Source organism: Gracilinanus agilis, chromosome 1, assembly GCF_016433145.1.
Source record: "Gracilinanus agilis isolate LMUSP501 chromosome 1, AgileGrace, whole genome shotgun sequence".
NCBI lineage: Eukaryota > Metazoa > Chordata > Mammalia > Didelphimorphia > Didelphidae > Gracilinanus > Gracilinanus agilis.
Window position 1 is genome coordinate 747263388 of NC_058130.1, and position 14499 is coordinate 747277886.

Genomic DNA, 14499 nt, shown 5'->3' on the forward strand with positions numbered 1-14499 from the left:
CTGGACAAGGAATTCAGTCTTTTTTTGATCAGGTATGATTCTTCACAGTCCCATTTGGAGTTTTCTTGGCAAAGATACTGGAGTGGTTTGCCATTTCCTTCTTCAGCTCATTTTACAGATGAGGAAACGGAGGCAGACAGGGATAGCTGTGTCCTATTCCAAACTTCACAGTGGCCATGCAAGTCACCTAGCCCCAAATGCCTAGCCCTTAGCATTTTTCTAACTTAGAATCAACACATAGTATTGATTTTTAAAAAAGAAGGTAAAGGCTTTTAAAAAAAGTCACCTGGATGGGGGAAGAAGAATGGTAAGAGTTAGGCAATTAGGGTTAGGTGACTTGTCCAGGCTCACCCAGTTAGGAAGTACCTGGGACCAGATCTGAACCCAGGAACTCCCATCTCTAGACTTGGCATTCTATCCTTTGAATTATTTAGCTACCTCTATTATTTATTTCCTTTTAACAGATGAAGAAATTGAGGCAGAGTTACTTATCCAGGGTCTACAAACTAGTGTCTAAGGCTAGATTTGAACTCAGGTCTTCCTGCCTCCAGGTCTTCCAGTTCCTAGGTCTCTAGGTGGCCAAATTGGTTAAAAAGGACCAAAAAGGACCATCGCTATGTTGGGGACAATGTATAGTTTGTCCAATTGTGGCTGAACAGACCAATAAGAACTCAGAATGCTCTACCACAGGTTGAGATTAGACTTCCAGTAAGAATGTTTGGCAGGGAGATGTCTGTGAATGTGTGCATCTCATGTTTTTGAGCATGGCCACTATGAAGTTTGGAACAGGACACAGCAGTTGTGCATCAGTTAGAATGTGAGATTTGGAGTCAAGAGACATGGATTTCAATGATACCTCAGAGAGGACATTGTTTAGTTAATAATGATACTATTTGTTGTACTATAATTGATTGTTGAGTCATTTCAGCCATATCTGGCTTTTCATGACCCCATCTGAGGACTTCCTTGCAGCAATACTGGAGTGGCTTTCCATTTCCTTCTCCAACTCATTTGACAGATATGGAAACTGAGGCAAATAGGGTTAAGTGATTTGCCCAGGGTTATATAACTTGGGGTTTTCCTGGTAAGAGACTGGAATGGCTCACCATTTCCTTCTCCAACTCATTTGACAGATGAGGAAACTGAGGCAAACAAAAGTACGTGATTTCCTCAGAGTCACCCAGCTAGTAAGTGCCTGAGGCCAGATTTGAGTTCAAGAAGATGAGTCTTCCTAACTTTAAGTCTGGTATTTGATGCACTATATCACCTACCTTCTCTTATAGCAATAATTAGAATTCACATAGTGCTTTGTGGTTTGAAAAATACTTAATATTTCATTTTACTCTCCAAACAACCCTGGGGTTTTATTTATTATTATTAATTTGAAATATTTAAATTTGCCTCTCATACACAAAGGCATCACTTTTCTGTTTATTCCAAATCCTTTTTATTATTTGTTTATTAGAATAACTGTCCTTTATTTTTTTCCTTCATTTCCTTTTTATGAATGAAGAAACTGAGGCAGAGGTTAAGTGACTTATGTGGGGTTAACCATCTGGTAAATGTCTGAGATGGGCTCTAAATTCAGGTCTTCCTGCCTCCAGGTCCCTTAGTTCCCAAGTGTTGCATATGGAGAGCAGAGAAAAGAATATAACTTGTGGAATTTAGACTCAGGAGAAGTGAATGCTGCCTTAGACATTTACTAGTTACATGATGATGAGTAGTTTTCTCAGCTACAGAATGGGGATGAGAATAATTGGAGTAGCTATCTTGGACAATTAGTGTAAGGACCAAATGAGACTAAATGTTTACAATATTTGTAAAGGGTAAAATTCTTTGTGAATGTGAGTTGGACAAGGGCCTGGACCTGTGATTTCATTGGTATGGGATGTCCCATGCAAGGAAATTCCCCTCTCTACCAGTAGTGGTTGGCAATTGAGCTGCAACTTAGGGTTGAAGGAAATTGTCTACAAAGCATTGAGTAGTTAAGTGACTTGCCCAAAGTCACACACAGCAAATATTTGTCAAAGGCTGGACTTGAACTAAGGCCTCTTGACTTCGATAGTATTATCTCTACCTTCTACACCAAACTATCTCATGAGTATTACTGATGATGATGATGATGATGATGATGGTGATGATGATTCAATGTGTTCTCTTTTCTTCTAACTCCCTTAGAGCTTGAGGACCACTCGGCCTTACTAGTTCCTACCCCACACTTCTTGTTGGAATATCTTGCCCTCCACTCTAAGGTTACTTTCTATTTATAATATCTGTGGTTGATATTTTGCCAAATGATGCACATGGTGTCCATCTAATTTAGGGGCAGCTAAGTGGTGTCACAGTGCACAGAGTACAGGGCCTGGAGTCAGAAAGATTCATCTTCCTGAGTTCAAATCTGGCCTTAGATACTTCCTCTCTGTGTGACCCTAGGCAATCTTGTTTGCCTCAGTTTCCTCATCTGTAAAATAAGCTGGAGAAGGAAATGGCAACCTCCTTCAGTATCTTTGTCATGAAGAGTCAGACATGTCTTAAAAATGTCTGAATTTTTCATCTCATTAGATGGGAACTTTCAGGGCAGGGACTGTTTTTGCTGTTTCTTTGCATTCCAGATGCTGATCACAGTGTCTGGTATACAGAAATCACTTAATAAATGCTTGCCAATTGATTATAACATCCCAAAGTATCCATGACCCATATCCATAGTCCATAACCCCCCCAAAATCCATAATCCATAACCCAAAAATCTCCATATTGAACTCTGAACAATGCCAGAAGCTACCTCCTCCCGAGAGGCTGGACATGAGAGTCTAGGAACAAATGAGAATGGGGTCAGGAACAATATTGGTTATTTGGTTTTTACAATAATGGTGAGATATAAAAAAGTTTAATTTTATCTCTTAGGTACAAAGGTATCACTCCTCTGTTTATCCCACATAATCTAAAAAGCCATTTTAAAAATGAGAATCTAATGCCAACTTCTATAATTCTAGGTTTCTCAATGCCCTTAAGATGTTTACAATAACCATGTAGAGTAAGATCATCATCGACTTCATTTTCCAGATAAGGAGCCTGGCTCAGACTTTCAGCTCTGGGCTGATGATATCTGTAGTATTGGGTTGATTTCTGAGACTCATTTTTAGGGTGGACTTTGCCAATTGGGGGAGTGCTCAGAAGAAGGCAACCAGAATGTTAGAGACCTTACATTCTTGCCAGATAAGAACTGGTTGAAGGAAATGGCTATTTCTAGTCTGGAGAAGGGAAGAGTCTGGAGGTCCGGAGTTACCTTCATTAAATTTGTTCTGGTTGGCTCCAGAGGATGCTTTAAGAAATAATGAAAGGAAGTTGCCTAGCAGCACACTTATATTGAGAAATTACAGCTCTCAGGGGGCAGCTAGGTGGCTCAGTGGATTTAGATCAAGGCTTAGAGATAAGATCCAGGGTTCAAATCTGGCCTCAGATACTGCCTAGCTATGTGATCCTGGGCAAGTCATTTAACCCTATTTGCCTACAAATCTTCTGCCTTGGGACCAATACTTAATATCAGTTCTAAGACAAAAGGTAAGAGCTTGAGAAAACAGAAAGACGTTACAGCTATCCAAAAGTCAAATGGGGTGTCTTGTCAGTTTCTCCACTGTCAGATGTCTTTAAGAGAATGCAGGATGACCACTTGTCAGATATGTTATAGCAGGCAGCCTTGTTTAGGTAAAGGGCTGGAGTAGGTGTCTCTAGGGTTGCTTCCAACTCTGAAACTGATTCTGTGAAGAATATGTCTAAAGAGGGAGGGGACATTAGTCAACGTATCCAGGGTGACTTAACAAGGGTCCAGTGTGGGATCTGAACTGCATCCTCTTGTGATTTATATCTGTTCCTCTTCCCATAGGACAGCCAGGAGTCAGGAAGACTCATTTTCATGAGTTCAAATCTGGCCTCAGAACCTACTAGCTAGGCAACCCTGGACAGGACACTTAACTCTATTGGCCTCAGTTTCCTCATCTGTAAAATAAGCTGGAGAAGGAAATGGCAAACCACTCTACTATTTTTGCCAAGAAAACCCCAAATGGGAAGAATTGGACATGATGGAAAAAAGGCTAAGCAAGAAAGTTCTATTCATTCTGCCATATTTCCTTTTTTTTTAAGAAAAATAATTTTTAAACACACCCTCTAAGTGTCAGTTCTAATACAGAAGAGTGGCGAGGGTTAGGCAACTGAGGCAAAGTGACTTGCCCAGGGACACACAGCCAGGAAGTATCTGATATAAAACCAAGTCCTCCCAACCCCAGCTATCCTAGTTGCCTCTGCCATATTTTCTTGAAAAATATTTTGTGTTCGTCGGAGATGACTCTCCAGAAAACAAAACAGAGAGCAACCCCCAAGCAAAGACCTAGATAGTATTGCCCTTGTTGTAAGAGCAATCGATATACATAACTCAGAAACAGCGTTTCAGAATCTTACCTGATAGCTGTACTAGCAAAAATACATTTAAATAAAAATGTGAAAGGAACCATGCTTTTAGGTGGGGAAAAAAGTCAATAACTTTCTTCACGAGGTACTCAATAAACACTTGATGGATCTGTGAAGTTATTCCACTGTCAGCATCTGCGGGGGCAGAAGTCTCTGTTTCCTCCGCCCATAAGCGCCTCACCTTTGCCAGGTGTTTTCAATCACCTGCCTCCATCGGTATGACTAATGCTAGCAAGGCCCCCCCAACTGCTTTCTGTCCCAGCAGGGATCACAGAAGAGTGTGGGACCCCGGTACACAGCTGCCAGTCATGGAAGTCCCTGGCAGCTGGTGCCAAGTGCCTGTTCTCTTGTGAGGTTCCTAATGGACCTCATATCTCCACTATGACTGTGCAAAGAATATCACTGCTTTGCAACCTGATGTCCTCATCTGAAAAGTGAGGAAATAGGCCTAGATCAGAGGTCCTTACTCTTTTGTTTGCTGCTGGCATCACGGAGCCCTTGGCCAGTCTGGTGAGGCCCATTGATCCCTTTTCAGAATAATAGTTTAAAATGCATAAAATAAAACCCATAGGATTACAAAGGAAACCAATTATACTGAAATACATTTATTAAAAAATATTTTTAAAAACTTTACGTTGAGAACTCCTAGACCCTTTGGCCCATTTGAACTCAAGATCTATGGCCCTAAGAGGAAATGGACAAGAGTTGCCAGCAGGCATGAATGATAAATTATGATTAGCATCATTGGAGTGGATTAGATAACAGATGCATAGGATTATATTTATGTCTTCTCTTTCTCATCAAAATTAAGACCTTGTCAAGAGTGCAGACCATAGCTTCTCCATTGCTCCCATTCACCCTGGTACCTCCAGGTGCTCAATAAATGTTTGCTGACCTTTCAGGAAAGGAAGTTTTCAATTTAGCCACCAGGGGACCAGAGATATGACCCTAAAACCCAATAAAGTCCAAAGGGCGTAAGGGTTCCGTTGGCATCTTCTTGGGAAGTGGGGTGACAGGCTCCAAGCAGTCAGGGATGTGTAAAGATGGGATGAATTTAGATTTTCCTCTGGCCTCCTTATCTCCTCCTGAGGCAGGGAATTAAAGCCATGATGGATGAGATGCTTCTCCCATTTTTTTTTTCTGGCCCAGATTTCCAGAACAGCAGTGAGAAAATATTGAGCCCCAGATGAAACAACTAAGGTGTAATAAGGACCGCCTATGGAGAACTAATGCGATGTTACAAACTTAAAGAAAAGGTATCCTTTTATTAGGTTACCCAGGTGATGAATGGGGGGCAGTCTTATGGAATGATCTGTCACCATTTCTTCTTGGAGAAACCAGTCTGGAGAGACTAATTTAAAGGTATTAAAATGGTCTTCAATGTGCTTTTTGCCAAAGGCATCCAAGTAAAGATCCTTTCTCTTTCTCTATCTGCCCATTGGATTTCCTCTGTCCAGCATATCCCAAGTGACATTTAGCTGCTGCATGCTGTTTTGGGTTTCATGGCTAGAAGGGATGCATTGGATAGTGTGTTGGGCCTGGAGTCAGGAGACTCATCTTTCTAAGTTCAAATCCAGACTCAGATACTTATTGGCTGGGTGACCCTGGTGAAGTCACTTCACCCTGTTTGCCTCAATTTCCTCATCTGTAAAATAAGCTGGAGAAGGAAATGGCCAACTACTACTCCAGTATCTTTGCTGAGAAAATCTCAATATGGCGCCATGAAGAGTTGGTCATGACTGAAATGACTCGACAACAACAACAATAACCACATCTATGACCACAACAATGATGCTGTTTTTGATTATAGGTGGCCAGGAATAGCTGGGTTCAAGTCCCATCTCTGACATGTACTGGTTGTCTGACCACAATTGAATTACTTAACTTCTCTATGTCCTAGGTAACTCTCCAAAACTAAAGTAATATTGATACTAACAGTAGTATAAATTAGAATACATGCAAATATTAATAGCTACAATTTAGATCTGCAAAGCACTTTGCACATATCTCATTTGATCCTCAAAATAATCTTGGGAAGTGGGTACTATTATAATCCCCATTTTAAAGATGAGAAAACTGAAGCAAACAGAGGTAAAGTGACTTGTTCAAAGTCACAAAGCTAGTAAGTGTCTCAGGCAGGAATTGTATTCAGGACCTATGGCCCAATGCTCTATTGTGCCACTGAGTTGCAGAGAAGGTAAAGTTTCCTCACCTGGGGCTTCTTCCAGAATTTCAACCAGGTTTCCATAGGCCCTTAGGGTTTAAATTTTTAATATGTTTTTTATTGATATTTTTTAATTGATGAAGCATTTGTTACATGTTTGTCACATAGGTTCATAGATATGAAATGGGAAGAGACCTCAGAAGCCATTGAGTCCAGCCCCTTTTATTTTAAAGAAGAGCAAACTGGGTCCTAGATTAGGAGAAGTAATTTACCTAGGATCATGCAGCTTCTGAGTATCTTAGGTGGAGGTAAAACTCGGGGCTTACCATCTTGTCCCTCAAGAGAATATTATTTGCCTTCTTTCTTACCTAAATGATAAGTCACAAAAGAAGATCCAGAAGGAACCTCAGAATCTACTTCAACTAAACACTCTCTCCTCATTTGGTTAACGGAGAGACAGAGACCCCTAGAGATAAAGACAGTGATTCAGGGTCTGATGTTAAAGCCAGGATTGGATCCCATCTCCTCTGACTCCAAATACCACAGACTATCCATAGCACCACATCCACTTTCCCAAGGAGACAAAGTATCTCACACAACTTTCTTTCCTCATAGTCTTCCACCTTTATCAGATGCTTATCATTCATTACACAGATAATAAAATTAATCTAACTTAATATTAGGTTATTATTACCTCATTCATTCAATCAAACCAATTATCAGCTAAGAACAATTCTATAATCTGAGTTGAAAGGGATTTCAGTAGTCTCATCATTCAATCCACACTTCCACAAGAATACTATCTACACTTTTCAGCAAAGGCAAGATGACTTCTTGAGGAGAATATCTCAGCAGGTTTTCTTCTGGGATAGGTTGGACAAAATAACTGATCTCAGAAGTCCCTTTCAGTTGTGAGATCCTATAATCTCTGATTAAAGATCATACTCCTTCTATTGAAAGACTTCCCATGATGGGGCACTCTTTCCCCTAAGGGGAGAAATTGTACTTTAGGATAGCTCTAACTGGCAGGAAGTTTTTGATTTACTTTGAAATCTGCCTCTATAATTTTCAACCATGTTTAAAGAAGTAGAAAGAATGTTGGATCTGGGTGTAGAGGATCAGAGTTTGAATCCTAGCTCTGCCATTTATTCCCTGTGGAACTTAAGGCTAACTACTTCCTGTTCTGAGCTGCAGGTTCTTTATCTATAAAATGAGTGGGTTGGAATAGATAATTTCCTGATTTTAAATCTATGTTCTTCTAATCCTAGTTTTATTCTCTGATGCCAAGCAGTATGTCTAGTCTTGTCTTCCATAGGATGCCCTTTCAAATATTTGAATATTGTGATCAAGTCTCTTTTCAGTTTTCTGTTTTTATGAGTCCAATATCCCCATTTCCTTTTATGGGTCTTCACAGGTAACTATTTTCAGTCCCCTCACTATCTTAAGTGCCTCTCTCTCAATGCAGTCCAACTCATTAATTCAGTGTTCTTATTAAAATATATAGTGCCCAGAAATGAATATAAAAATCAAGAAGAGGTCTGGGCATGGTCAACCATTTCCTCATTCCCTGACACTATGATTCTCTTAAAGCAGCCTAAGATGACTTTAACAAAATCATGTAATTAGGTAATGTGATAAGGGCTATACAAATATAGCAACACCTCAACTATGCCTTCACCCACCTCAACTTTCATTTCATACTTATAAATCGGGACTTTAGAGAGTTGCTGTTACTTTCCACTTCTAAGGTACTCTGTGGATGTATATTCCTTATACTATAGCTCATGAGCCCCCATCAGAGTGATTCCTCTTAACAGTCAGCCAATAGAAAAAAATTAGCTCATTGTAAAGTCTCTATTGGGCAGATCAATGATTTCCCATGGTCTGCTTTTTTATATACTCTTTTTTTTCTTTTTAATAAATCTTACCTTCCATCTTAGAATCAATATTGTGTATTGTTTTCAAGGCAGAAGATTGGTAAGGGCTGGGTAATTGGGGTTAAGAGATTTGCCCAGGATCATACAGTTAGGAAGTGTCTGAGACCAGACATGAACCCAGGACCTCCCATATTTAGAACTGACTCTATCCATTGAAGCATCTAGCTGTATGCTCTCAATACAATTTGATACTTGTTTGCCAGTATTCCTTATCACATGATCATAATAGGATATTATTTTTTGTATGTGGCCAGAGGTCCTTTTTACTTCTTCTTCTAGCCCCAAGTGATTTCCTCTCTCTTACTCTGTATATCTGGAGCATACACATCTCTTTCTTTTAACTGTGCCTCAAACACTCTGGAAGTGAATATTCAATTGATGGATGAGGTATCTCCTGAGTAAGTAGCTCTGCTGATAGACATCATGGCTAGGGAGGGGAGAAATGCAACAGAAATCACCCCCTCTCTTCTCTCTTCCCCTGCAGAGGATACACTTCACAATGTGCTAGAGTCTGTTTAATGATGCCAGACTATGTGGAATATTGTTGGTAGCTTAGCTATCCATTGCCCTCCAGAGATATGGCCAATTTTCAGACTGACCAATGATATTAATCCTTGTGATTCACCAGGTTAATACATTAACACATTATCATTTGTGATTATAACCTGTGAGTACATGATCAAATTATTCTTCTCTCATACAAAGATGAGAGCATGATCTCTGATTTTATGGAGCTCACAACCATAGAATCTCAGAGGAAGAAGGAAACCCAGGGGCCATCAATTCCAGTGTATCCTTGAAACAACAATCCTCTCTGAAATATGCTGGACAAATGAATGTGAAAAATGTAGAGGGGGCTGGATTAAATGATCATTAAGGCTCCTTCCAGTTTCAAATCCATAATCCTTAAGGAGGCAAGTAGCTAAGAATCCACAATTGGGTTTTGGGGTAGGGAGCTGGAGGAGAAAGAAGCTGGACAATTCTAAATATGAAAACATTGCCAAATTAAGGACCATTAGAAATAAAAATATCATAACCTTGATAATAAGGCAGCTATATCGGGCAGTGGTTAGAGCATTGTGCCTGGAGTCAGGATGACCTGGGTTCAAATATGACTTCAGACACTAGCTGTATGACTCTGGACAAGTCACTTAACCTTGTTTTGCTTCAGTTTCCTTATCCATCAAAGGAGCTGGAGAAGGAAATGGCAAACCACTTCAGTATCTTTGCCAAGAAAACCCCAAATGGGGTCATGAAGAGTTGGACACAACTGAAATGACTGAACAAGTCTTAATAAGACCAGTTAGTGGGAAAACTAGATTGAATAATAAAAATTCAACTGGTACTTCTTTTAAAAATCTTTTAGTTCACCAGCTGTTGAAGATACATGCATTGAGTTTGAATGAATGAATGGATCAACAAATATTTATTAAGCTGTGGTAGGAAGTTGGTATCATTTTGTTAAGGGATTAGTGATTGCCATTAATTGGCTGGGTTCCCTCAGCCTCATATGGGCCTCTGTCAGTGATGATTATTATAAATGATGATATTATAAAATATTATATATATTATTATTATAAATGGTATTGTAAATGATTTGTAGGATAGAATACTGTACATGGAATCAGGAAGATCTGAGTTTAAATTCAGGCTTAGACAATGGCTATGTGAGTGCTGTCTGCCTCAATTTCCTTATACGTAAAGTGGAAATAATACTACCTTTCTGCCATGGTTTTTGTGGAGATCAACTGAGATATTTGTAAAGTGCTTTACAAACTATACAATGCTATATCATCATCATCATTATCATCATCATTACTGTCATCTTGAAAATTCTTTCCCAATTCTAATAAGCTTACCATCTCTAAGTCTATGCTTTTTAACTGATGATGCTGCAATGAATTTTCTACCATGATGGGGATAACTAGTCACTTAGGGATGGGAAGGAAGAGAAGAAGGTTTTGGGGTTGTTTCCTTTGCTTGCAAATCCAAGTGGACAAAATAGGTTAGATTCATCTCCTCCTCTGCATTCCCTTCTACCAGGTAAACAGGTCACTGAATGAATCAGCTTCTTCCCAGAAAAGGGCCAGAAATCTAAAGGGATTTGTGACATCTGAAATGTTTACTAATTTCACAGCTGAACCTATTTTGTTCATTTCTTCTTATATGCCATTTAGGCCAGAGATTGGAGATGTGGTTTTATTGGTAATCAATATTCCAGATTGGTATAAAGAAAAATGCCCTAAAGACCAGGCTGGAGAACAGTGAAGCTGGGCTAGTCTTAAGTTTACAATTTTCCTTCACAATAGGAATTCAGTTTTTGGTTGTTTGTTTGTTTCTTCCAACTTTATAGATGATATTACTTAAAATTACCTTTTGTTAGTGGGACTGAACCTCAGTGGTCTTAGGTTTCAGTCGTTCCTTTTTTTTCCTTCCAGCTTTAAATAATTATTTGCGGTTTACTTTCTTTATCTGTATTTTCACAGTGAGTGGTTCGCATAGTGTGACATTCAGATTAAATATTATTTTTATGCTCATAGTTAGAAAGCCAGTGTGATTCTCCTGTGGTTTGAGAGAAGTAACTAGAAACAAAACAATTGATAGAGGTAATAGAGGAGAAGATATTTGTTTTGTTTTTATTTTCTTTTTTCTAATAGAAATTGCTGATTTAAATTAGTGATGGAGAAAGGCAAAGAAGTTCTTAGATATGGGCAAGATGCACTACCCATTGGCATGGTAGTTAGAGCATTACGTCTGGAGTCAAGAAAACCAAGAGGTCAAATCTGGTCTCAGACACTTACTAGGTATGTGACCTGGGGAAATTATTTTACCTCTTTTCACATCTCTAAATGGGACAATAATAGCACCTGCCTTACAGGCTTGTTGTAAGGATAAAATAATACATAATATAATAAAATAATGCATGAAATAATAGATAAAATGCTTTATAAACCTTAAAACATTATAGAAATAACTATTAATATTCAGAGATTGTCTCATCTAAGCTATACAACCTATATCAAGAATAGATTATTTTAGAGCAGCTAGGTGGTGCAATGGATTGAGAGCCAGGCCTAGAAACTCTTGGGTTTTGAACCCAAGACTCTTGGGTTCAAATATGACTTCGGATACTTCCTAGCTATGTGGCTCTGGTGAAGTCACTTCACCCCAGTTGCCTAGCCCATAGCACCCTTCTGCCTTGGAATCAATATTCTGTAATGATTCTGAGAGGGAAGTTAAGGGTTAGAAAAAGAAAAGAAAGGAATGGTATAGTTTAATCATCCAGAATAAAAAATGAATGAAAAGATAGGGAAAGGCAATGGATGACCTTTCCCAACTCTGATGTGAAAAGCTTGTAGATTTTTTCTCTGCTATGAATAATGCTAGCTTGAGGATTTAGATAGATAATATTGATCATGTTGAGTGGTGGTCCTTTTCTATGCTTTTGAGTATTTTTGAAGTCAAGTAGGTGGTATATGGGGCAGCTAGGTGGCTCAGTGGATAAAGTCATGAAGATTCATCTGGCCTTAGTCACTTAATAGCTGTGTGACCTTTGGGTAAGTCTCTTAATCCTTTTTGCCTCAGTTTCATCATCTGTAAAATGAGCTGGAAAAAAAATGGTGAACCATTCCAGTGTTTTTGTCAAGAAAACTCCAAATGTGGCCACAAAGAGTCAGACATGACTGAACAAGGTGGCATACTGTATAGAGCACTGGCTATTGAGTCAGTCTTAATGCCTCCTAAATGCTCCTAAACCTTCTCAGCCTCAGTTTCTTCATCTGCAAAGTGGGAATAATAATAGTACATTTCTCCTAGGACTGTTGTGAGGATTATATGATATTTGTAAAGTGCTTTGTAAATCTTTAAATGCTATTTAAAAGGAAACATTATTCAGAGGTCATCTTGTCTAATCTACACAAGTAAATGAGTATGTATATGCATATATATATATATATATACACACACACGTGCACACATATCCACACACAGAAATATATTAACTAGTTTTTACTATTTTCATAACAGAGAGCCTTATTTTTTTGGCTATCACTCATACACTGGTCTTCTCATTTATAAGCTTAATGTCTCTTGTTACTTCAAGTGATAACCATATGCCAAGGACCCAAGTCTCCTTTTGCCCTTTCCTGGTCCTCTGTAGCATCCATGACTCCTAAGACAAAATGATCGCTCTGGTTCACAGATGATCTTATCTATTAGTAATTCTCTCTTCATGTGATCCAAGAAAGCTCAGTGTTCACCATCATTTCCAAGAAGACTGAGGAAAATAGCAACTGGAACATGCAATGATAGTCACTATTATTAGTAGTAATAATTAATTATCTAGTTACTATTCCAATGATGGAATAGTAAAATAATACCTTTATTTAATAATTCCATAGTGCCTAGTAAAGCTAACTGACTAATCCATTTGGATTGTACAAGTCAGAAGGAAGACTCAGGTATCCAAGTGCTATGAATGCTCCAAGCCTGGGGTTAGAAATCTCTTCAGTTCAAATCTATCCCCATATCTTTATTGGGATCCTGGGCTTGTGACAAAACCTTTATTTGCCTCAGTTTCCGCATCTATAAAATGGGGTAATAATAGCACCTCCTAGGGTTGTTGGGACAAAATGAGAAAATATTAATAAAATGCTTTTCAGACCTTAAAACTTTACACTAATGCTTTCTGTTATTATTGAAAGATCTTTTTTTCTGATTGGAACATTGCCACTGGGGTAAAATTTGACATTTTGGGCTGTTCATGAGCTTAGAAAGCAAAACCATGAAAGACAGATGAGAGATGCAGAGAGGAAATTTTGGCTTAAATTAGGTGTAATGGGCTTAGATAATGTTGGCATGTTTCTAGACCTGCCATGAATGGCTTCTGTAGTACTGAGAATACTTCTTGTGGGTCTTTCCACATGTAGGGATATGGATCCTGCTTCCCAGAGAGTCATGATGACATGTAGTGGAAGTACCTCAAAGAGACCTGGAACCTATCCAGAACATTTTCTCACTGAATCTCGCCTACCAATGAAATAAAGAGGAACTTTTTAGAATGGCTGGGTGGGGTCAGAACTGGGCAGTGGGAGGTGCCTTCAAAATGGTACTAGGACCAGAGCCTCTGCCCTTTCCTTTTGGTTACCTTTTTCCCTTGGATTCCTTTGCTTCTGTGATAAGAGATATTGCTGTAAGAGGAGAGCCTTTGAGACTTCTCCCCTTCAAGGCCATGTGGCTTGGCCATGTTTTTAGGCTGATTCAATGTTTGCCTTTTGTTCTAGGCAAATATGATGATGATAATCATCAAATTATAATAATATAATATAAAAATATATGATCTATAACATAACAACATAATTTCATACAATATAATATAATCCAATACAACATAATATGTTATTGTGTTGATATATTATGTATGTATATTATATATAATGATATATATATATATTGTGATATTTTGACATATAATATAACATAATTTGTTATATGTAATATATCATTTTAATAACATGATATTTACACAAGACATTAAATATAAACATTATATATTATACACATTATTTATATGTTAAGATGATAGAATAATATATAGTGTATATAATATAAATATAATAGTAGTCAGCATATATATAGTGCTTTGTATTTTATTTTTTCTAATTACAATTCTATCAGAAAAGATGTAATCTGCCCAATTTTTACAACTTGAAGGGATTCTTGTATACCTGTGAGTTAGACTGCATGGCCCATAAGGTCTCTTTCATCTCTAGAATGCCAAATTCAGGGAATTATGAACTTTAGGGTCTACACTGTGGTGCTCTATTAAAAACAAGGTGAACACTGAGGATGGTTGCTTAATGTAAACTGGAGTGATTGATTTGAAATCAATGTGTAGAATGATCAAGCTGACTGCTTTCCCCTCCAAACAATAAC